The following is a 22,710-nucleotide window of genomic DNA, read 5'->3' on the forward strand; positions in this document are numbered from 1 at the left end:
CTACAAATAAGAAATCGTCCAGTTAATGCATTTTTCCCCCTGTCAGGTGTTTCATGTGTAATGCCCATTCTAGGAATGTACTAAATTGTTCAAAGTAGGCGCATGCGATGGAGCAACCCATTGGCATGGCCTTGTCAACGGACACCAGCCCTATGTGTTGGAAACCTAACAGGTGATAACTGTCCGGGTGTACTGGCAATAACCGAAATGCTGACTCAATGTCCGCTTTTGCTAATAGTGTCCCTTTGACTGCTGTTTTGATCATGTCAATTGCATCATCCACTGTGGCATAACCTACCGAGCAAGCTTCCTCTGGAATGCTGTCGTTGACTGATGTGCCTTCAGGGAATAATAGGTGATGTATTAGTCTGAACTGGCCAGCTTCCTTCTTGGGTACCACCCCTAATGGTGAGATGATTAGGTCTTTAGGGAGGGGGGCGGTCAGGGGATCCTCAATGCGGCCAAGCCTTAATTCCTTTTCAATTTTTTGCTGGATTACCTGTGGGTGTTCTTTGGCAGATTTCAGGTTTCTGGGGGTCCCTCCAGCTCAAAGCCTTTCACTAGTGTAATCGCATCATTTTTGTTATGGTATTCATTAGCTAGTTTTCTCAAGAGTTGTGTATTGATTGTGGGACTTGGCCAGTTTCAACTTCAACTGGTTGGTATTAAGATTGGCTGAAGGATTGGCGCTACTGTCTCTTTTTCTTATCCTTTTTGTCTGACTTGTGCCTGTGTTTTTTACATGCTGCCTCTGGGCGTTCCCCCCACAAGATGAGCAGTTGTGTCTAAACTTGCAGTTCTGCCCACAGGTACATTCGTTTGTCTCAAATTTCCAGCAGATGGCCTGCGGTCACTTGTCGCCCTGCCCTTAAGCACTGTGCCAGGATTTGTGTCTATATGGTGCTTTGTATTTGTCATGCCTCCCTTTGTGTTGGGCGTTCCAAAAGGAATGGTCCCCCTTGCCGGCCCAGGAGCTCACCTCCTTGGCAACCATCATCTTGTGGATGTCGCTGTACACATCCTCTTGGTTCCACTCCATCTCTAGGTGGGCCTGCATTTTTAGCCTAAAACTCTTGTCATATTCTAACCAGGCATCCCCCGGGAATTGGCGGTGTGCCTCATGTATTTGGATTCGTACAACGAGAGATCAGCCGCGCAACGTGGGAATTTTTCTACTATAACACAGGCCAATATTCTGAAAGCGTCTAACCAGTTCTCAAAATTCCTCCTCTTCCTAGCTCTCTTCCTCTCCCTCCTGTCATCTTCCTTTTTATCACATACGGTAAGATCGAAACCTTCTAGTTGGATTTCCAACAGGGTAAAAATGTCTATAAACTCCTTTCTCCATATTCTTTCTTTTATTGCTAGCGGGATGGCCGTTGCCAGGCCTGCAGCTCTTTTCATCATAGCTGGGGGTCCCAGGGATGGACTTCCGTATGACTCGGGTGGGTTATCTAAACCTATTGGTGTATCTATTACATTCCTATTCGCGCTCCATGCTGACAGGGGGTCGCCTGGGGTAAGACGCTCTTTGTAACTGCTTGGGTGCCTGACTGCCTGACTGCCTGCCTATGGGCGTAATCCCCTCTGTGCCTGGTCCTGCCCCATTCCCTCGAAACAGCAATGGCGCCAGTTATTTAAAACATTCTTTAAGTATCGCGCTTATATCCTCACCCTCTGTCGGCACTTGTGATATGCTGGACACTGGTGACGTCGTTGTATGCTCCTCGATAGTTTGAACCATGCCCCTTGCTTTTTAGGTTGTCTTCTTCGACGGTTTTCCCTCCGTCCTCTGACGCTTATTTGCCTTCTGCGGCGGGGGCAAAATACCTTCTGATGTACTTGTTTCTTCTGCTAAGGTGGAGCAGACTGGGGCTGAAAAGTCCTGTGATTGATTTTCTTTGCCTTTCTCTTCCATTTTTGCATGCAGCCAATCCTTGCTGCGCTTCAGTGCCTCTGCCCTCATATGCGCTAGCATCCTCTCCAAGTCATCCTGTTGCTCTAGTACTTGGTCTTCTTCCATGATGTGTAGGATTGAAGATACAATGCCTGACCTTTGTCCTTGGGGATTACTTGTGGTTCAAAAAGGGGGGGCTGTGGAAAAGGGGGTGAGTGGCAGAAGTGATAGTTTAATTTAGGACGCCATGTGGCCCCCGCAATAACCAGTAAGTAACGCACACAGGCAGTGAAGCCAAATATCTGTTGTGTGAGGCGCGGGTCCTGTGGCTTTCGGTCTACCTCGCTGAAGTGCAAAGGCCTATGGTAGCTGCCCTCGTTGCAGGATTCCAGTGAAGACGCTGCTGGTCGCATCTCCTCGGTGCAGTGAGCCTTCTCCTTTAGCGGGAAGGGCGTGCCGGGTGGCTCTGTGGGGTCGCATTGCGCATATGCGAGGTCCCCCGCAGTAAAAAGCTGGTGCGGACGCAGCTGGTCGCGTCTCCTCTGTGCGGTGAGCGAATGGCTGAAACTCCAGTGGTCCTGCCCACGGCTAACCAGTAGTGAGTTCAAGGTTAGTCCCTCGCCAGACAGTCTTGAGGCTGCATCGATCCCGCCTCTAACCCCTGTCTGCTGTATTGATCACTGCGCTGGTTCGTGCCAATTTCTACCCCCGTGGGGCAGTGGAAGCCGCCTGGCGCTTTCCCTCAGCGGGAAGGATGTGCCGGTGGTCTCTGTGGGGTCGCGTCGTGCATATGCGCGGTCCCCCGCAGTAGAAGATGGTGCAGACGCGGCTGGTCGTGTCTCCTCAGTGTGGTGAGCACTTTCCCTCAGCGGGCAGGACGTGCCATTGCCGGGGGTCTCCACGGGGTCACGTCGCGCCAATACGCTGTCCCCTGGAGTAAGAACTGGTGCGGACGCTGCAGATCGCGTCTCCTTGTTGTTAGAAGAACTCGCCTTCAGCAACGAGGTTGTGCCGGCACCGGGGGTCTCTGCGGGGTCGCGTCGCTCTGTAAAGCGGTCCCCCCCCAGGAGAAGCTGTTGCAGATGCCGCTGGAGTTGAAGAAGGGGCCCCCGCAGTGAAGCTGGTCGGTCGGTCAGAGAGGGGGGCGGCACGTTCTCTAGGAGCTGGAAAGTCAACGATGATCCACAGATGCGCTGGGACCGGGGGTTACTGCAGGGTCGCGTCGCCCAGGTGAGCGGTCACTATGCAGCCACATCTGGGGTGCAGAGATGGGGCCTTGTATAGTCACACCTAGGATGACCTCAGCCATCTCTGTGGTAATCCGTGTTTTCTTCTGACGTCAAAAAGCGTGTTGTCCCGATCATGAACTAACCTCATCAGGACAAACGTGCCCTTAAATGCTTTCCCTTCGCCCCCTTGTTTGGACTTTCAGAAACGCCATTGGGGCGGTTTGAAAGACACCAAACTACCCCATTGGTCACTTTATTTTCATACCTTTCCCCCCCTTGTAACAATGGGGGGGGGTGCCACCACCAAGTTTGCACCCCCCTCCCCCAAACCGGTTTGACCGGTCCCTTCCGAGCCAAGGCGGCCGTTACGGCGCCGGCCCTTTATGCCCCCTTTGGGGGTGGCCTTTGCACGACAAGAAGCTGCTCCCAACTCGAAACATAGAAGTGGAGCAGAGCGCTTTACCTTGACTGGTAGCCCTTACCAAGACCATGGTAATTGACTGGGAGGTGGGTGGGGAGTTCCTAAAGCCGTTTCTGCCCAATGGGCGCTGCATCCCTGAGGAGCTGAAGTGCACACACTGAGGTAATGCGAACCAGAGCGAGGAGAACCTGTACTACGTCAGCCATGGATCATGATGAGGTGAACCTACCCTGCACCATCCACCACTGCTGCCTCCCACTTACAACAAATACTTGCAATCTGTGTTTGTGTTTCCGTCACCCAGGTCATGTCAGCCTGCCCAGAAATGACACGAGTCTAAAACAAAGTGTTATTCTGGCATTTTTTAGATGTTTCATGCGCTAATGTATAACAGTACGATGAGACCACCAATGCTAGAGATGAGTAACGAATGTCATTGTACAACCATGCTGCTGTTGTGTTTGAGCGAGTATACAATATACCTGTAAAGTTAGTACTTTTCTAAAATGCAATAAAGAACTTGAAAAATGTGTAACAGCTTCATAGCAACTTTAGTTACAGCGTAATATAATTTCTAAAGAAAGCCGTGGCCTACTTCGCATCACCATGTTAGATGCCTCCCAGGCAATATTACCTCTAATTATTTTCACCTGTGTGCGGTAATAGACTGTTTATGGGCGCACTTTTTTTTGGTGTGTGTGCCGCAGCACTTTGAGGTAAGACATTAAGGGCCAGATGTACAAAGCTTTTTGCAATTTCGCTGTTTGCGACGTGCAAAAAGCACTTTGCAATGCACAAACCCTGTTTTGCAATTCGGTTATCTGGTTACCGAATCGCAAAACGGGTTTGCGAGTTGCAATTAGGAAGATGTGTTCCTAATTGCGAGTCGCAGTGCAATGCAGGACTGCTTTGTGACCGCGAACGCGGTCAAAAACCAATCGCAGTTTGCACCCTTTTGGAATTGCACTGCAAACATTTTTTCAGAGCAAATTGAGAGTTGCCCTGACTAGCAATTTGCGGGTTGCAATTCGGAATGTTCCTACATCTGGCCCTATGTGAGCATGCAATACACTACTCTGTGTGATGATTGCGAGAGTCAGGCCAGGCCCCCATTTTACATAAAATGGTACAACATTACACATTTTTAAGCATATTTTCTAACTATCTCAGCTAAAAAGTAAACTAAATTCAAGCCTATTATCAATGGAAGCTCATAAAATCATTCAAACTTCAATACTCCTAGAAGCACATTCCTCTGCAGCATACAAATATTTACTTATAATGAACACCATATTTGTCAGAAGCTCTGAATGTGGATGGTAAATTAGAAATTACAGCTATCTGAAAAAACAAGATTGCAACACCAACATGCAGAAGAAATATCACCCATTATTCATTTTGTGAAAGAAAATAAAATAGTCATGACAATTACAACAGAGAAACGTCCATCAGAATAGATGTAGCAGGGAAATATGTCAGGTGCTAATACAGTGTGAATTTCTGTGTCCCTACTGTGCTTATCAGTTAATATTTCCATGGAGATGCACATAGTTATTTTGCTTGCCCTTCCTTTTATGTGCCACAGAAGGCCTGTCAAACTGTTAATGTACGACAAAATGCATGGCTTAATTTACTTCAGCTACAGACTTAAAAGCTGTAAAATGTGTTATAAATTGTAGGTGTTGCTTGTATATGTTTGACTCATTGGTTACTAGTCAACAGAATACCTATTACTTACTGGGCCATACAATTCTTGTCCCCTGTCTCATTCTCCCTTCTCTCTTTCCATCCCACCATGGTCCAATAATATTTGTCCCTCCTCAAACGTGCTCTCATTCAGACTTAAGTCTCAATCTTTCATGCTTAGTCAATAATTGCTCACATTCTGTCACCCACTCGCTCTCTCTCACTCATTCTTTTGTTGGAAGATAACACTGTCCCACGTTCTCACTCACCTTCACACACATGCTTAGACATTCTCTTAACTCTCTCAGTATTAATTTGTTGCTCACTAAATTTCTGTGTGCCCACTATCTCGCTTAATCACTTTCACTTTCTTTTGCTCTGTCTCGTGCACTTATTCATACTCACATTCATCAGGTCGCTTAATCACTCTTAAACTTGTCACTCTCTGCATATTACTGTCACCACACTGATATCAGAAAAGTTCATACATGCGAATAAGGGACTGGCACTGTCAAAACGCATGTTAATGTAATATTACAGTAATTGTAACTTTACATGCTATGCAAGGAGTATATTTTACTGCTTCCACTGCTTTGATGCCACCTTTCAGAACCTGTTTCCCAAATACACATTACTTCCAAAATTTGCAACATCGTGTTCATATAGCAGTGTAAACTGGTACCATTAAAAGGCAGTTTAAACATGTTTGCACGTCCAAATGAATCACCAATGCACATAAGTGCTAAAAACGTCTTGCAGAACTGCATGATTCTCATACATACTGAGAGCGAAACAAAGCTGGTGTATTTTCCCCCGACAATGATCACATTTGAGTCCACCTTAAAGCGTCCTATGATGTTCCATGCTGTGAAGGAATAACATGCATTTAAAAGAACGAGGGTTGGAATGGCTGATGGATGAAACCGAAAGAGCTTGGGTCTGCAGATGATTCAAAAGAGATGCCAAAAAGCACTGGTAGCCAGAACAAGACTTAAAGCATGAGCAATGAGAAAAACAGACCCTTACTTCTGAGAAATCAGACTGTTTCTGTTTCATTCTATTTTTCACACAGCATGGAAAGATCTCACTGCTTGCTCAATGATTTACGGCCCAAAAAAAGCTTGTGCAATGCGTGCTCTTCATGACCTCCTGCGCACTGATAAATCTCCTTCTGTGCGGATGCACAGGCGTGCAGCTTAGAGGGAGCATAGCTCCCAGGTAGAGTTGCCACCTAGCTGGTTAGTGACCGGTAGTTTAGTGCCCTGCCTGTACAAAAATTAGAAAGCTCACATAAAGCCCGAATTTTTTCCCATATCAGTATGTACTTTAAACAGTGAATGTTGGGAAAAAACACTTTAAAATGTGTTCTGCAGCTGCCATAATGTCCCTTGGCTGATAAAATGAAGTCAACAAAGGTAGAAAGAGTACATTAGAAATGATTCCTTGTACAGGAATGTCAAATTCTTTCCCTCGGTGATGAAGGCCGCATTAATGCACCATATCCCACAGGTTATTCTGTAGGGGGGGCTGAGAGACAACTCCAAATGGTTATAATCTGAAATACCAAAGGTGCGTATCCAGAGTTACCCTATGTAAGTATGTTGAAGGAATAAGAAAACAGTCAATTTGTGAAAGGAATTGGCATGATATCGATTAGAAAGTATATGCCCTATATGCCCTGCCTTGAGGATTCCACACATCATATCACCATGGAGTCGGACCAGTTGGCTATCATTGGATGCCTATAGATCAGGATAGGGTGCATCAGCGTAAGTTCAGGTTACATCAAAATACTGCCTCAGAACTTCCCTATCAAAACAAAAGGACATAGACTCATGTTGCCATTCATTTGTAGTTGTGTATGCCCATTCAGGACCTGCGTATCTTCGACTTGCTATTCTCTTCCTCTTCAATTTTTGATCATCACTCAATTCTCTTTCACTCAATTCTTCCTTTCTCGTAGTATCTACCTCTTCCTTTATTGTTTCATTTATCACCACTTCCTTTCTTTTCTCTACTTGCGATTCAGGAGAATGATCTCCTTTTCTCGATCTTCTTTTCAGGATTGGACTCTTCTCCTTCTCTTTATCTGTGGTGTTTTCTCTTGATGGACCTGCAACAGTCTCAGGAGGAGTCAGATCACTTTGACTTTAATCCTTCTCTACTCCTTTCCCTTCTTGGTCTGGCACTCGCTCTGTTTGTTTCTCAGCACTGTCTGCTTCTGGGAGAACCCCTGCTGAGCTAGGCTCTCCTGCTGTATCCGTTGAGATTGATTCTCCCGCACCCTCCTGTAATTCTTCACTTTCGTCAGGGGTGATAGAACCATCTTCCACAAGCTCTTGTTCCATTTCACGCTCTCTTTGTTCTTTCTCTGGTTCAGGTGCAGCAACCTGTTTCACCATTGTTGGTGCTCTCAACAACACTTCTTCATGATCCAGTGGACATGCCACTTTCTTCGTGTGACTCGTGTGAATCCAGTTCGGGAGTCCTGCACACTTCACAGCTGTCGTAGTTTTTAGAATCACCTGGTAAGGTCCTCTCCAATGTGGCTCCAAACACATCTTGCGAACATGTTTTTGGACAACGTCTCAGTCGCTGGCTCTCAGGTTGTGCCCTGGATCGTGAATTGGTGGTAGGGTAGTGGCCTACACCTGCTGAGAGAAAGAGCGAACCACATCAGCCAGACCCTTGCAGTAGTCCAACACCATAGCATCTGTAATATTTACAAGTGCATTGGCTGGAACTGCTGGCAATCTCATTGCTCTGCCCATAAGAATCTCGTGAGGCGATAGTCCTGTCTTCTTGTCAGGTGTATTTCTCATTGACATCAATACCAACGGCAATGCTTCTGCCTATTTTAGATTTGTAGCTGCACACATCTCAGCAATTCTTGATTTCAAGGTACCATTCATCTGCTCCACTAGTCCTGATGCTTCAGGGCGGTAGCTACAATCCAACTTCTGCTCAATGTTTAGTGCTGCACACAAAAGTTTGATCACCTCGTTATTGAAGTGCCTATCTGATTCTTCCTTAACCACAATCTCTTTCCTTCCTTGTCAACAGTGCTTTGTAAGGTTTTCAATTCTTCCATTGTGTCAATCACCCTTAACGCAAAACCCGTACATGTAGTGTCTTCTTCAGACATCAACTCCCACTTTTCTTTGAACGATATACATTTCAATACGCAAAACCTTGCGACTTGATCCGCATATCCATTTCCCAGTGACACGTAGTCCTGTGATTTTAGATGTGCACTGCATTTCACCACAGCAATTTCTTCTGGCAACTGTATTGCATACAGCAATTCCTTTATCCTGGCGCCATTTCTTACTGGTGAACCGGTAGAGGTCAGGAAACCTCTTTGTGACCACAATTGACCAAAATCATGAACAATTCAAAATCCATATTCGCTATCTGTATAGATAGTGACTCTCAGTCTAGCAGATACATGGCATGCTGTAGTAAGAGCTCCCAATTCTGCTACTTGTGCAGAATATACGCCTCGAAGCCAAGAAGCTTCTAATGTACCTGTAAATGTGCACACTGCATAGCCTGCTCTTAATGTTCCTGTACCATCTCTGAGACATGAACCATCAACAAAGACAATTTGGTCATTTTCTTCCAATCGTGTATCTCTGATGTCAGGTTTTGGTTTTGTGCATAACTCTGTTACCTCAAGACAATCATGCTGAACGTCTTCCTCTTTTTCAATTTCAACAGTGTCACTTGGAAGTAATGTTGCCGGGTTCAGCACTGTACATCGTTTGAATGTTACATTTGGAGCACCTAATATTCTTGTCTCATACCTTGTCAGTCTGGTACCAGTCAAATATTGTGTTTTTGTCCTTGTCAGTAAAATCTCAACCGAGTGAGGTACCATTACCGTCAGAGGGTATCCCATCACTACTCCCTCACATTGTGAAAGGCTTTGACCAACTGCGGCAACTGCACGCAAACAACCTGGTAAGGCTGCTGCATCTGGGTCCAAGGTTGCTGAAAATAGGCTACTGGCGATAAGCACCTCCATGGACCTGTGTCAAGACAGTCAAAGAACAAGCATCACGTTCATGACAAAACAATGTGAATGGCTTTGTGTAATCAGGCATTCCCAACGCTGGAGCTCTGCACAAACTCTCTCTCAACTCAGTAAATGCTTTAATCTGGTCCTGGTCTAATGTAATTGGATCTGTAACATCCTTATATGTCAGCTGCTGCAATGGCTTGGCAATCTCAGCAAAATTTTGAATCCACTGACGACAATAACCTACCATTCCCAAAAACATTCTGACATCTCTCTGTGAAGTCGGAGGACTTCTTTGCAATAGCATTGTAATCCTTTCTCTGGAAATCCTCATTGACCCTTTCTCAATTTGGTGTCCCAGATATTTCACTGACTTTTGACAATACTGCAACTTTAAAGGTGACACCTTCTGTCTAAATTTTCCTGAGTGATTCAATAGGGCAATCGAGTCGTACTTACACTCGTACCTTGTTTTGGATGCAATCAGAAAGTCATCAATGTATGGCACCAGAGTCGAATGGTACGGTAGTCCCAATGACTCCAAATTATTTTTCAAAATCTGATTAAACAAGGACGGAGACTCCGTGTACCCTTGAGGAAGCCTGCACCAGCTGTAGACTCTGTCTAAGTATTTGAAACCAAAGAAAAACTGACTATCCTCATGAAGAGACACAGAAAAGAAAGCTTGTGACAAATCAACCACTGTGAACCATTCTGCATTGCATGGAATTTGGAACATTATTACTGCTTAATTTGGCACCACAGGACAACATTTAACCACCATGTCATTACTTTTCTCAAATCGTGTACAATTCGCACCTTCCCACAAGGTTTCTTCATACCCCTTACTGGTGAATTACATGGGCTCCTCAGCACTTCTTTCAAAACTACTTGCTTTAAGAAATATCCAATTATCTGTGCTACTTGCATCAAAACATCTTGTGCATTTTTTACTGCGGAAGCTGCGGAAACACTACATTTGGTTTTAAAGTAAACTTAATCGGCTCCACTCCCTTGATCAAGCCCACTTCTTTACCTGACAAGTCCCACACATTTTTCCGCACTGTTCCCCGCAAATCTGCATGAAGCTCTTTTACCATAAACATTGGGAAAAACTCAATCAACCAGTACTCCTCATTAATAGTTTCATTTTCAATTTCTGGATTTAGTTCTTCCTCATCATCACTATTTGTCCGTACCTCTATTCCAGTAGTTGAACAAGTAATCGAGCATTTGGTCTTGCAAAATAAGTGCCTTCCCAGTAGGGATACTGGACTTGAATCACAGACTACAAACTTATGCAGTCCCTGGAAGTCGCCAATTTCAACCTGTACTGGATCTGTGATCGGATTTGTCAAATGCTTATTCGCTACCTCCACAACCTGAACTGTTCTTCCTGAAAGAGGTAAGTTCGTAACTACTGCACTCCTCACTGTAGAGCGTGTAGCTCCCATGTCCACTAAAAATTAGACCTTATGACCCATCAGCTTCCCTCTCACAAAAGGTTCTCTCTGATCTACTTATAATGAGGCTGCAAGCATACTTGGCTCCTCATCCGAACTATCACTCATCCATTCACCATTTATTTAATTCTCTCTATGCAATGGGAATTGGTGCACTGTGTCACTACTTCTGGCTTGTCTCTGACCCGTGACCTGCTGAGTAAGCATCATCTGTTGCTGTTCCAACGGGGCTTGAGGTATCTGCATTTGCTGTCTAGGTATCATAGGAACCTGCTGCTGCATTGGTTAGAACCGTGTTATTTGTGCACAAGGCATTTGCACCTGCTGCATGGGTTGAAAATTCTGCACCTCATTCATGTTATTCTGAACATTTGGATTAAGACCTCTCATTCTTGGGACTTTCACATTTTGAAATGTATTGACCTCACCATTTTGCTGAACAACACCTTTCTGCACCATCGTCGGACACTCCCGCTTCCAATGTCCTTGGCGATGCAAATGTGACACAGTAACATTTTCTTCATACTTGGCACATCATTCTGAACCACTACAGTACTCAAATCCAGTCAACGATTTATATTGACTCCACGACCCCTACCTCTCACCTGAGGCTGGAACATAAAAGTTCCCTGCTGCTGCGGTATCTGCTGCACAAAAACTCCCTGCACTCCTGTTTGAGCTGCCTTAATCTGCATCACCATTAGCTTCTCTTTCAACTTCTGCTTCAACTCAATTTCGTCACTACAGTATTTTGCATACTGCAACACCTCATCAATCGGCTTTGCCTGTCAATAAATCAAATGACTCCTAATCATCTGACCTATTTCAGGTCTCAGTCCTTCCACAAATCTGAATTCAAAATGCAACATGTCTTTTGGCTCCATCACTTTCTTACCACAGTACTCCTTGAAAGCCTTCAACAATCTCTCATAGTACGCATGTATTGACTCTTTTACCTCCTGCACTGTCCTGTCGATTCTCTGCCAGTCAATATTTTTAGGGGAAATTCTCGTCTTTAGGAACTCAATCACCTTATAATAATGTTTAATTACTTCAGGTGATGGTGCACCTGTAACTCTATCCCTCTGGGGTTCACCTGTTGGCCAATCTACTGCCCTCTTGCATTCAACCCACAAATCAGCTGGAACCACTATCTCCAACAGAGTATTCAAGTCTTCCCACAGACATTTTGAAAGCTTTACAAATCTGTCTGTCTGCTGATACCATTCAACCGGTTTCTCCCTCAGCTTTGGTTAATCATTTGTGAATGACAGAATATCACTCCTGTGCCAAGGAACATGAACAAACTGCCCTCCTGGAATTTCCCTCATTGGCAACGTTTTTACTGGATCTTTCTCTTTCTGAACGCTTTCAGACCCTTCTTGTGAATCTCGTTTTCGTTTATCCTTCTTCTTCACCCATCTGCCTTCCCACTTCTCTAATGCTCCCCAAATCTGAGCACTCTGCAATAGTTCCTTGAGATGTGCTTTCATCAAAGCTGATCTCATATGTTCAAAATCCTTCACCTCAAAATCTAACCTATAGCTTCTTTTCAGATGCTTCGTTTTCCCAATTTCTATATCATGTTTTTCTGCCAAGTCTGCCAATCTCTGATGTATCTTGCTCACCTCTCTCGTGATTCTCGGACATAAGTATCTCAGCTCTTCCTCAGTATAGGATTCTAACCTATTTATTCCCATTGATCCCTCGACTAGTTCAGTTATTTCTGTAGCCAGCCTCACGCGATCAATCTGCTCATCACCCTTGGCCCCATCTGTGGAGTATTCAGACTGTCTAGCCACTCATTCAGCTGCTGTGCTGTCAATCCCTGTAATGTAATATTACTTGCATTTGGCAATGGCACCTGTTGTACCACTGCGCCTGGAGTTTGCGATGTCAAAAGCTTCAAGCTCTGACTTACACTCGGAACATATGCAGCACCTGGAAGTGCAACAAGTGGACTAAGTTCCATTATTGACCTTGATCCATCATATGTCTGAACCATAGATGAAACTACTTGAACATGTTCTCTTACCCCCTCCTCACAATGCTCTGTGACATTTCACCCTGTTCTCCTGTGATCGGCTTCATCTGTGCGCATAATGGTACCACTGGACCAACAGTAATCGGTAGTGAAATTGCATCTGGAGCTGCTCTGATACCCGCATTCTGTGGTAGGCCTACTCCCATGCTCTGATTCATCACTGGAGCCACATCTGACTGTGTTCTTGTCATTGGGGTAAACTTCGGCAAACCCTGCGGATGTGCCTGAGGCATCAACATCGGAGTCCGCTAAGTCATGACAAACAATGGTCTCGGAACCACTTGCTCGGTGGGAACTACTAAGTTCGAAGTTGTCTCAAGCATCGCTATCTCTGGATAAATTCTTTGTACTGGTGGTGGATGCATCTGTGCCTGGACTACTGAAGTAGTCAACACATTAGGAGTACTCTGCACTACCCCTTGTACCTGTCCATTATCTGCTTTCGCTGGTCCCGCTGTCCCTGACACTTGTGCTGTGGCAGTTGGAGCAGAACTAGTATTCGGAACACCCTCATGCACCGCATATGGTGGAGGTAGGTCCCTCAGCACCTAAGTAATAAGATCCTCAACATCTGAATCTTCTTCTTCTATGTAGGCCTTATTCTTCTTTTTACTCCCTGACAAACTCTTATCACTTTTGCTAGTCTCCTCTTTCCCTTCTGCCTTGTTTTACTCTGTGATAGCAGGAAACAACTTAACATCCTGCAATGTCACTGTTCTCCACTTCTTTTGTTCCCAATCCCATCTGGCTCCTGCTAAAGACTTCTCCACCTTTCTTATTCTTCTTTGAAACATTATCTCTTGCTGTTGTCTCGCTATGAGCTCCCAAACTGCTAAAGCCTCAAATTGTGCTGGTCTCGGAAGGGGCCTTGTATCATACAGCGGCATCCGCAACTGATCAAAAATTCTCAAATTAAACGATCCATGCTCAGGAAACGCTAAAACTCCCTGTTTCTCTGTCAATTTGCACCACTGCTTCAACCAAAGACATGGCGTGACACCTCGCTCCTCCATCACAATATAAGCCGGAGAACCATCCGGTGGGGTAGGCTCCCCCACTGTCGCCTTAATGTATGTATCTCCCTTCATAGCACTCTTTAATGCTTTGAAAGACTTCATCTTTCTATTTTTTTTTGTATATTCGAATCAAATCAGGAAATGACTTTTACTCCCAAGAACCCCTTCACCCACTTTCTCAATCAATTGCCTCTCACGGATGGTTGCCAATCCGTGCGCGACCCTTCTTGCTAACCAACCTATCCCAGTGCGGCTCAAATGAGGTCACACTCACACGCACTGCGGCTGACAAAGTCTTGCGGCTCGTCCTCCCAAATTCAAATTCACACAAAACTAATGCAAATTATTGCGAGCACTAACCAAACACCAACCAAAAACAAATCTGCTAATTTACTACAGGAAGGTTACACAATCGCTTCAGAGACCTTACGGATTTTCACTGATGGCCCTTTCGCTCATGCATCTATTCCTCTTTCTCAGTCTCCCACATTCGCAAGCAAAATTCAAACCGAAAATTTTACTCTCAACTGATCAATGGGTCTGTCCTGGTGCACATAGGATTCGCCAAATCTCAGTCGAAATTTTTCTCTTACTCTCTTAAACCACACACCGACTTGTTGACCACGCCTGATCAACCTACTTAAACCAGACAGATTACAACATATAACTAAGCGTCTCCTACACTTGTCAATTTACTCCGGAGTCTTAGACCACGCAGCGTGGACAGCGAGCACAAAGCACCACACACATAGGAAGTTCGACGACTTCCCTACTCTCATACTGCGGAGTACGCACACTCCTACTAAAACTTCATTTGGAGTACTCAGACTCCTTACATTCTCTCACATGTCTCACATTTCTCTCATATGTCATAATTCACCTGTGATCTGCATAAGCTTTGCAAGCGTAATCTATCACTCTCACACTATCGCTAGAACGCCGAGAACATACTCAACTCTACTAGCAGGATCCAGGATCTGGGAAAGTAATTTCGGAGCTTACGGGGACATCATTCTTGCTACAATTGCCATCTCGAAAAACAAAATCCAAATCACAATAATATTGAACAACTAACCTAACTCAAACTACCACCAAAACCACATAACTAGTTCTCCAAAGAAACTGACCATCATGTTGCTACCAAAAACTGTTAGCGCGCCTAGTTCTTAATAAGTAAACTTACAAGGAGACGCGCATAGGTCGATGAACCTTTTGATTCGCATGGAGTATCCTAGCTATGATGGGACGAATGCTTCTTATTAATTAATACACAAAATTCAATAATAATTAATCTAGTCATTAATCAACAATTAATGATCATCACACCATGACCTTTCAGCCATGAATAACCATATTCAGTGTATGTTTAACAATTTTATTTCCCTATTTGTTACAATACTAAATCATGAGATTATTTCAAAAACTTTATTGAATTCTAACAAATTTCTCATTAATTCATTTGTAAACGGCAAAAGCATAACCTAATCAAAACTTGCATCAGAATATATTCTAGGGCATTAGCATGAGTCATCAATAGAACCAAAGGCAAGTGTGTCACATAAGTAGCAGAGTTCAGCAAATCAGTCCATCAATCATTTGTCTCTGTAATTCTGGCTGGGTTCCAGAGTAGGAAACCTCATCTAACCCATATTAGCATCAGCATGTGGGACTTCATGCGAAAACAGTTTAGAACATGAATTTGGAAAATATCTAGCTAAGAGAAAAACTATTAGACAGCACAGTTGGTACCTAGAAAGAAAAGGCACAAAAGGTAATACAATCACATTGTCATATCTACCTATCCTCGGTATGGATCATCAACAAAGTCAGTCTTCGTCTTCAGGTCATCAGTCGATCAGCATCACATCAGGCTCTCAAAGAGTATGAGCCCAATGACAGAATCTTGAATCTTCTTCTCAATATCGCATCAATTTTGGGATAAGGTCTGAAATCTATCCCCTCTGCACATTGTTATATCAAAGTCACCCAGACTATCCCCCAATTCCTAATTGGTCAATTAATCATATGGTTTTTCTCTACCCAATAATTTTCGTACCTCAGATCTATGATTTCTATTATTACACAGTTCTCAGGTTGTTGATTGGTTCACTGTATGATGTCATCATCATCCGGGTCATCAGGTAACGAAAATATTGCATCTTCTTCTCCAGTCAGTGTCTTCATTGTTTGCATCCTGGGAAAGTACACTCAGAGCGCTTTACACGTTAAGTTGCTACAATTCCAATTCTATCATCTCCTGTCCGTCGGTTCATACAAAGGTTTCAGCTGAGCAAATGTTATTAAACAATGAGCAGTTCACGGTTAGTTCAGCTTTTCAGCATTTTCAGTGCACGTTAGAGATTCAGTTTCCGCACCAGGCCTGGCAAAACTAGGCCAAGACTTTAGTCAAGGTAAGCCCTACAATACACTGCAAAACATAGGATGTATCTCTCAATATGACATATTACTACATTAATATAATACATTTTCAATATTTCACATGTGTTGGTTGCACCTTTAATATAATTTGTGAATTTTGGTGATCGCTCTCCGAAGTCACAATTTCAAACGTGCACATTATTTTTCTACATTAATCATTTTACTTTGTATTTCATTGCAATCATTCAATAATATTTTCTACTTAAAATATTTGCGTTAACACCATCAACAGGAATTAACACTCCACCATGTAGGGGGATTGGTATGTAGTGGAGTGGCATAGAGTGGAGTGCCGTGGAGTGGCGTAGAATGCCACCGAGTGTTGCAGACTGGAGTGTCGTAGAGTGGATTTTCATAGAGTAGAGGGGAGTGTCATGGATAAGAGTATAGTGGAGTGGTGTAGAAGATAGTGGTGCAGAGTGGAGGAGCATAGAGTGAAGAGGTGTAGAGTGGCGGGTGTAGAGTGGAATAGCAGGGCATAGAGGGTGCGGCATAGATTAAAGAAGAGTGCAAGGACGTATAGTGGCCTAGAGGGTCATAGGGTGAAGTGCATAGAGTGGAGTGACACAGAGTGTCATGGAGTGGTGTAGAGTGGAGGGCATGGAGTGGCATAGAGTGGACTGGTGTTGAGTGGCATAGAGTGGACAGACATAAAATGGAATAGAAGGGCATTCAGTGTTGTGGCACAGAGTGGGGTAAAGTGTTGTAGAGTGTCATATAGAGGAATGGAATAGAGTGGAGTGGTGTAGAGTTGTGGAATGGCGTTGAGTGGAGTGGCATAGGGTGAAGTGGTATAGAGTGGAGTGGCACTGAGTGGCTAGAGTGGAGTGGTGTAGAGTGGGGTGGCAAAAAGTGGTGTGGCATAGAGTGACTGGAAGAGTCATAGAGTGGAGGGTCATAGTGTCATGCTACGGAGAGGCATTAAGTGAAGAAAAGTGGAGTGGCATAGAGTGGAGTATAGTGTTGTACAGTGGAGTAGAGTGTTGTATAGTGGAGTAGATTGGAGAGGCTTAGAGAGGAGGGGCATGAAGTGGGAGTAGAGTGGAGAGTTGTAGAGTGGATCGGCATAGAAAAGCATGGAGTGGAGTAGAGTGGTGTGGAGAGGTGTAAAGTGGATAGAGAGGAGTAGAGTGTCAGAGTAGCATAACATAGAGTGGATGGGCATAGCATAGAGTGGAGTAAAGTGTCAGAGAGTGGAGTAGAATAGAGTAGAGTGGATTAGAGTAGAGCGGAGTGGTGTAGCATAGAGCAGAGTGTAGAGTAGAATGTCATAGAATGGAGGGGTGTAGATTGGAGGGGCTTAGAGTGCAGTGGAGGGGAACAGAGTGGAATGTCATAGAGTAGCAAGGAGTTAAGTAGAGTGGCGTAGAGTGGAGCAGCATATAGTGGAGTGATTTAGAGTACAGGGACGTAGAGTTGAGTAGAGTGATGTAGAGTGGAGTAAAGTATCTGAGTCAAGTGGTGTAGCATGGAGTGGAGTAGGATGGTGTGGAGTGGTGTAGAATTTTGTAGAGTTAAGTGTCATAGAGTAGTATACAGTGTTGTAGAGTGGCAAAGAGTGTTGTAGAGTGGCGTGGAGTATTGTGGAGTGTTGTAAATGTGTCATGGAGAAGAGTGACAAAGTGTCAGAGGCAAGAGTGGCATAGAGTGGCATGGCAAAGGGTGAAGTAGAGTGCAATGGAGTAGTGTGTAGTAGAGTGAAGTGGAGTGTACTAGTATGAAGTAGAGTATCATAGAGTGGAGTGCCATAGTGTGTAGTGGCACAGAGGAGAGTAGAGTGGCATAGTGTGGCATACAGTGCCATAGAATGGCACAGAGTGTAGTGAAGTGGCATAGAGTGAAGTGCGGTAGAGTGGAGTGGAGTGGCATAAAATAGAGTGGTCTAGATTGGAGTAGATTAGAATGATATAAAGTGGCATGGAGCAGAGTGGAGTAGGGTGTTGTAGCGTGGAGTGGCATATAGTGGTGTGGAGTGGCATAAAGTAGCACTTAGTGAAGTAGAGTGGCATAGAGTGAAGTAAAGTGGCATAGAGTGAAGAAGAGTATCATTGAGAGAAGTGACGTAGAGTGGAGGGCCGTAGAGTGGTGTAGATTAGAGTGGAGTAAAGTGTTGTAGAGTGGAGTGCCGTAAGGTGGAGAGGCATAAAATAGAGTGGAGTAAAGTGTCAATGTGGAGTAGTGTGGAATGGTGTGGTATAGAGTAGGGTAAAGTGGCATAGCATGTCGTAGAGTGGAGTATCATAGAGTGGCATAAAGTATTGTAGTGTGGCATAGAGAGACATAGAGTGTCGTAGAGTATCGTGGAGTGCCATAGAGTGGTGTGCCACATAATGTTGTGGAGAAGAGTGGTGTAGAGTGCTGTAGAGAGAAGTGGTGTAAAGTGGTGTGGTGTAGAGTGGAGTAGAGTGGAATGGAATAAAGTGTCGTAGGGTGGAGTGGAGTGTCGTCGAGTAGAGTGGCCTAGAGAGAAGTGGCATAGAGTGGAATACAGTGGTCTAGAGTTAAGTGCCATGGAGTGGCGTTGAGTGTCATAGAGTGCATAAAGTGGAATGGAGTTGTGTGTATTTGAGTGGGGTGGAGTGGCATGAGGTGGAGTGGTGTAGATTGGAGTAGAGTAGAATGGTGTAGAGTAGAGAGTGGAATACAGATGCCTAGAGTTGAGTAGAGTGTCATAGAGAGACACAGAGTGGAATGGAGTGGTGTATATTGGAGTCGGATGGAGTGGCATAGAGTGGAGTGGCATAGAGTGGAGTGGCGTAGATTGGAGTAGAGTAGAATGGTTTAGAGTACAGCGGCAACAAGCAGAGGGGACTAGAGTGGAATAGAGGGTTGTAGAGTGAAGTGGCATAGAGTGGCATGGAGCGACATTTAGTGGTGTGGCATAGAGTGTAGTGGTGTATCATAGAGTGGAGTGACATAGAGTGACGTAGAGTGAAGTAGAGTGGTGTAGAATGTGATAGAGGGAAGTGACATAGAGTGGAGAGGCATACAATGGCGTAACACACAATGGAGTAAAGTGTCATAGAATGGAGTGCCGTACAGTGGAGTGACATTGCATAGAGTGGAGTAAAGTGGTGGAGTGGGCTAGAGTGGAGTGGCAGGGTGTAAAATGGAGTATAGTGCCATAGAGTGGAGTGCGATGGAGTATCATAAAGTGGAGTGTCCTGTCATAGAATGAAGTGGCCTAGAATGGCGTACAGTGGAATAATGTAGAATGGAGTGGTATAAAGTTGAGTGGCCTAGAGTGGACTGGCGCAGAGTGGCACGACGTAGAGTGGAGTGGCATAGAGTGGAGTACAGTGGTCTGGAGTAGAGTAGAACAGAGTGGCGTAGAGTGGAATGGTGTAGAGTGGAGCAGCATAGAGGAAAGTACAGTGTTGCAGTGTGTTGTGGAGTACAGTGTTGTAGTCTGGACTGGTTTAGAGTGGAGTAGAGTGGAGTTGCGTAGAGTGGAGTATGCATGGTGTGGTAGTACACTGCCAGTACAGACAACACATTTTCAATTGAAATGACCATTACATTTGCATACACATACAGTTGTACTGATACAACTATACAGCTTTCAAACCATAATGTGTAGAAATGGCATCAGTTAGTGCACCAATTTGTTTTGATTGTTTTAAAATATTTGTTTCCACCATACTTCAGAATTACAAAAAAAGTAATTACTTTGTGCTTTCCTAATTCTGATATATTCTGAAATATTTTCACAGTTCATTTACAGACATTTAAATTTTGTTGTGTGCTAGAAAAAACGACATCCTACACCTTCTCCTCTTACATGGGAACTCGGTAGGATTGTTGCATAAATCCTCTCACTTTGGAGTCAGGGAAAGAAAAGTAAACATCAAGCTCCCTTGGACGACAGTGCCTGTTATTTAACCTCTGTCTTTGAATGCACATGCCGAAAGCGAGCTGTGGAAGAATACAGTAAATAGGCTATGCAGCAAAAGAGGGAGGTACTCAAGCGGGACAACCTAAAACAAATAAAGCCAGCAAATAGAGAGCACTCAAATGTGAGTTAAAAAACACAAAAGTAATGGTAAGCAGTGAGTGGAATGCATTGCCCTCAAGGTTTTGGTAGCAAACCAGACAGCTGCTCTGTCTAGCATGCTTCGATCTAAAAAGAAATTGACTAAAAGCACACATCTCACATGTCTGTCTGAGGCAGTTGCACATTACACATGGCAATCTAGTGACCATGAAAAGCATATCCTAATTTCCTAAGTATGTGTATGACACATTTAATTCTCAATACCTAATTTTGTTTGGATGTTAGGGGTTAACTCCTCTTGTGAGCTGGCATGGATGCCCTGTGCTGATAAATTAGAAAGATGTTTACAGGTGTTCCCCACTGTGTTTGGGAATTTCACAAGCTATCTTTGTTGGATGACAGTGCTATGGCTTTTCAATCATTTTTTATTTAACTAAATTGTAATTCAGAACCTAAGGTCAGTGGACATCTCTAAATATAGCAGTTGGAGTACCCTCACCATGGAGTAAAGTATTCCGACATGGTAACGTTTATTACTCCATTTGACAGCACATAACTCAGCCCCGAAATATTTAACTTTAATAAAGTCCTGCCACTAAAATACTGCTATATGGTTTAAGAGTGTGCTACACATTATTCCAGAGTGACCTTGCATACAGGGCTATCATGTTTCTGAATTCCTTGAATGAGTAGCACATCCAGTAAAGGTTGCATTCTGGGATTTGTAGTTGTGGTTTTATGATGGGATGACTACTACCTTCAATGCCAAGGATTCCAAAGCAAAACCTATCCCAGACAAACAAACATAGCCCTGAGGACTTTGCCCTGTGCTCTGGCTTTTAGAAGCATCACAGCTGTTATAAATCTGTCTGCAGTCCAATACATTAGACATAAGAGACTACTTTCTGAAATCTATCTCACAACCTGGGCAAAACAGCTCTGTACTTTTTGTGATAAAGTTTCACTCAAAAGGTTACACATATAGCATCGAAAGAGCAGGGCCGCCCCGAAGGAGGCATGAAGGGCCGGCGCCATAACGGCCGCCTTGGATACGGAGGTGACCGCCTTAACCTGGGGACGCCACCCCCACAAGGCACCAAGCTGTGGGGGGTAGGTGTGACTGACACCAAAGAACACCGAAGAATGGGGGGATTTGAGGCATTCAAACCCCTCAATGAGGAGGCAGGGGAATACGTGCTTGGGGCCAGGGAGGCACCATTTAGAGCGTGCTGTCCATTTGAAGGGTGGACAGACGACCCAGGACAGGGCGTGAGAAGGAGTGAAAGAAAACCAGACAGGAGACCCTTTTCTGTTCGGCATCGTTTTTGTCGGTGTGGTGGACCTCCCCGATGGGCCAAGCCATTTGTGGGCCATTTGTGCCTGCCCTTTGCCCAAATTTTGCAGCAGAACTTTGTCCCCACGAGCAGCACTGATCCTCGGTGGTCGATTCCTGTTGTGGTCACTCCCCCTTCTCTTGTCTTACTAAAATTGCAAGGCACCATGTGGAGGCCCCATGATCACCGCTGCACCCCCAAACTTGCGGGAAGACGCCAGAGCAACAAGCTCACTGGATTTTTTGCGGGCTGTGCCGTGGATGCCCCTGGGGCCCGCATCGTTTGCTGTAAAAAGATAGCCACATGGAGGTCCACCCGAGCGGTGACGTGACTCTACAGATCACCTACCTTGCTGGGGGGCCGGCACGGATGCGTGGCAATCATAGGTGACGCCTGTTGTCAAGAGAGCCACACGGAGGACCACCTGAGTGACGAAGCGACTCCCCAACCCTTTTGCCAGCATAGAAGCATTTTGCAATCACCGGAGACGCCCATCCTTCAGCGCCCCATGTGGAGGACGTCCTGGCTCGGGCATGCCAACCCCACGGGGGAAGTCTGAACAATTGCCAGCACAGAGGTATTTGGGGCGGGACTAGAGTTTCTAATTAAATTAAACTGGCACACCTTTGAGGGGAGGAACCGTTTGTGTGCAGCACGAACTTAGGGGGGCATGGCCATTGATGGCCTCTCTTTTTTTCTCTTAAGGGTACAAGGGCATTTTTCAATCGTACTTTCGTTTTTCAGCATTTTTGTGAAGCATGGAAATTTAAGGACCATTTAAAAAAAAAAATGATACAAAGAAGTACATATCGTTTTTGATTCCGTATTACCGATAAGGAGATGAGTACAGAGCACAACATGGAAGTAAATGAGGGTGGAGAGCAACATGATGAGCTGGAAAAGATTTTGGCACACATGAGGGCAGGGGCTCTGAATCGTGGTAAGGACTGGCTGCGCACAAAAATGGAGGAGAACGTCTCAGCAGGGGAAGTTGCTTCAACAGCTTGACAGGGTTCATTATTGGATGCAGCAGAGGGCCCAAGCGCAGTGATTGAACCTATGGAAAAACAAGAAAGCAACAGAAAATAGAAGGAAAGCCAACAAGGAAGGCTACAGAGAAGTCAAGGGACTCCCAACTGCCACCCACTACACCAGCGACGATGGAA

The 22,710-nt window shown here is 44.8% G+C and overlaps 1 long non-coding RNA gene across 1 annotated transcript in view; it reads right to left on the reverse strand.

Annotated features, from left to right (window-relative positions):
- LOC138258712 (uncharacterized) overlaps nucleotides 1–21,977 on the reverse strand; it is a 158,902-nt gene extending 136,925 nt beyond the window's left edge. The window contains exon 1 of the long non-coding RNA XR_011198519.1: nucleotides 21,893–21,977. This is a non-coding gene — a long non-coding RNA (uncharacterized lncRNA). The remainder of the gene's footprint in view (nucleotides 1–21,892) is intronic.
- Nucleotides 21,978–22,710: the final 733 nt, after the last annotated feature.

The sequence above is a fragment of the Pleurodeles waltl genome, chromosome 9, assembly GCF_031143425.1.
Source record: "Pleurodeles waltl isolate 20211129_DDA chromosome 9, aPleWal1.hap1.20221129, whole genome shotgun sequence".
NCBI lineage: Eukaryota > Metazoa > Chordata > Amphibia > Caudata > Salamandridae > Pleurodeles > Pleurodeles waltl.